Here is a 3,294-nt window from a genome sequence, read left to right as displayed (position 1 = left end):
AGTAAAAAGTTGTTCATTGCTGCTTTGAGAGTTGCGACAGGAATAGCCGCAATTGTTGCCCGAATGGATTGTTTTAGTTCATCCAAATTTGTTGGCTTTGTTTTATAAACTTCTTGTTTACATAAACCCCACAAGAAAAAGTCAGGTGCAGTAAGGTCAGGCGACCTGGGTGGCCAACGAAATTCGGAGTTTCTTGAAATCAGTTTATTGGGAAATTTTCGTCGCAACTCTGTCATAACAGTCTGGGCTATGTGAGACGTTGCCCCATCTTGTTGAAACCACACAGAGTTGAAAGGCGTAGTTCTGGATAGAAAAATTCTTTCAGCATTTTCAAATAACGGTCTCCAGTAACCGTAACGGTGTGACCATTTTCTTCAAAAAAATAAGGCCCGACAATACAACGTGAAGAAACCGCACACCACACTGTCACGCGAAGAGGATGCAATTCCGTCTCGTGGAGTAACTGTGGGTTAGAAGTACTCCATATTCGACAATTTTGTTTGTTCACATTGCCGTTTAAAACGAAATGGGCCTCATCAGACATGAAAAGGCAGTTTAACATGTTTTGGTCTTCTTCCACCATTTGCAGGATCTTCTGGCAAAATTCCAAGCGAATCGGCAAGTCTGCTGCATTCAGTTTGTTAACCATTTGAATTTTGTAGGGAAATAAGTCTAAATCTTTGTGCATTATTGTTTGCAAAGACTGTCGGCTGACACCAAGTTGAGCAGATAAGCTTCTTGTTGAAACCCTTGGATTGCTTTGTATAGCTGCAGCTACAGCAGCGATCGTTTCCTCCGTCCGAACTGGTGGGTTTCGATGATAAGGCCTTCTTGCGACTGTTTCTTGCTCAGCAAAATTATTCACCAGTCTCATTATGTTCCATCTGCTCGGGGGATCGCCGCCAAACATCCGCCTGTACTCTCTCTGTACCAAAACTACGGACTCCAGTGCGTGAAAGCGGCGGACTATCCAAATTCTTGTTTGCTTGTCCCAGTTATCCATTTTAATAAATTTTAAATCTGCAAATTAAAACAAAAATGGAACAGATAACTTAAAAAGAAAAAAAGTTATTCAATTTTTTTTTGGTAGCGGCTTTCATCAGCCACCCTGTATAACGGCAAACAGCATTCGTATTTGTTGAGGATGAGCCGAAATAGATGCATCATGAAGTGTTGAATCCCAATGTGCATCATCCTCCAACAAATGCAAAAGTTGGCATGCTTCACGGTATGTTTCACACAAATGACGGTTGACTGTTCTCAATTCTTGAAATGATTTTGGGCCATTCACGTTAACTGGTAACAGTCTCAAATAAAAACACTCAACATTGTTTGGATGTACTGTATATATTCTGCCAATTGCATCTGTTTGGAAAATGCCAGGATGTCCATGAACTACTGTTCCTTGTTTACGTCTTTGAAATTTTTTCGAAGACACATTCCATGTGTAATACTGAGGCACTTCAGAATATAACAAAGTTATCGCAAATGTATCAGTTTCGCATAATTTGAAAAAAGCTGTTAACGTAGTTGCTGGGGGTTGCTCTGCTCTTTCCAACAAATTTGTTACATTAAAATAAACACGTTGGCCATTATCAAGATGCACAGCCAAGTGAACAACCGCAGGATGTCTTTCGTGCATTGGAAACGACATAATCCTCCAGACAGCTTCATTGCTACTAATATAGCGACCCATTTGATACTGAGTAATTTCATCATTTCTATTATCACCAGCAGCACCGAAAATAGCCATATCGCTCCCTTTATTTACATACTTGCAAATATATTTAATGGATTTGACAGAATTACAATATTCCACATTTATATGAGCGTTGAATATTTTCGATAATAATGGACAATACGGAACCACCCAACGATTATCAACTTCAACTTCCTGGTTATGCATTCTAATGATTGCCGTTTTGCCATTATCATTAAGTGATCTACGTCGATACAACGGATATCCGTCATCGCCCGTTATTGTGTTTGAAGTAAATTGCCTTGGGTATCGTTTCGAACACTTTTCATCAATCATACATGGTGAATTCACATTTGGTTCACCGCACGGTCCATGTATCATGTTTTTAACGACAACTTGAAATAGCTCAGGATCAGCAGTGTGGTTAGGAATTTCAGCTGATATAAGGCTATCGATTTGATCCGGAGTTATTTTATGTACCAGCCAAATTAGTATATGTGCGTGCGGCAATCCCCTTTTCTGCCATTCGATGAAGTACATATGGCAACGCACCTCCCCAAATACGTAAAATTAAATCCATAAGTGCTTTACATTTTTGCCGAAAAACACGCGCAGTAATGTTATGACGATCGTTTGTCGACTGTCCTGCAAATAAATTGTTTTTGATGTCATCCCACTGCGGATTACATGTAAATGTAATGAACAGATCCGATCGACCATATTTTCGTACATAACACATTGCGTCTTGTGCATATTCGTTCATATTCCGTGGGCTACCAATATACGAAGATGGCAATATAGTTAAACGTCCGATGTCATTAATATTAGCATCATTCGCTATCGCATCTTGCAAATGAATATATTGTTCAGATCTTAATTTTGCTTGGTTGAAACGAATAAAATTAAGACGCTCTGTTTCTATTTTGGCATACATATCAACGATGTACTGATGATATAGTTTACGACATCTCAAGATATAATTTTGTTCTTGTGGACGAACCATCAACCGATAAGAATAAAAATTCATGGCACTAACTTTTTTCTGTATATATAGACCTGAAAATAAGTGGAAAATGTGACTTAAGAAATTTCTACAAATGATGGAATGTCAACACACTGAAAATATTATTTACCTGTTCGTGGATCAATCATTGGTATATTGATATGGTAGCCATCGTCACCTTTCCAATGCAATATTGGGTATTGTAATGCGTCGTAACTACAATGAAGTTCCGAAACACGTTGCAATTGCTCATTTCTACGATGAAGTATAATATCACGCGATTGAAACTGATCACCATAAATTACAATTGCAACCTCATCAATTGTCGGTGCATTGAATCGCTTTTCATGCTCTCCAAAATGTGTTCTGTCAGCCCTTATTACGATTTTGTGATTATCAGATGGCATACGATCGAGAGCAATTTTGAACAATTGAACTAATGCGTTATACTGATGGAAAAACCTTTGTAGCTCACATATAATTTCTCGCCTTGTATTCAAAGTAATTGCACAACGTTTATCCAATTCACGATTTTCATCACCAATAAAATAAATTTGCAAAAATTGATAATCAGCGTCGGGGTATGACAATA

Source organism: Anastrepha obliqua, chromosome 6, assembly GCF_027943255.1.
Source record: "Anastrepha obliqua isolate idAnaObli1 chromosome 6, idAnaObli1_1.0, whole genome shotgun sequence".
NCBI lineage: Eukaryota > Metazoa > Arthropoda > Insecta > Diptera > Tephritidae > Anastrepha > Anastrepha obliqua.
This window is presented reverse-complemented; position numbering follows the sequence as displayed.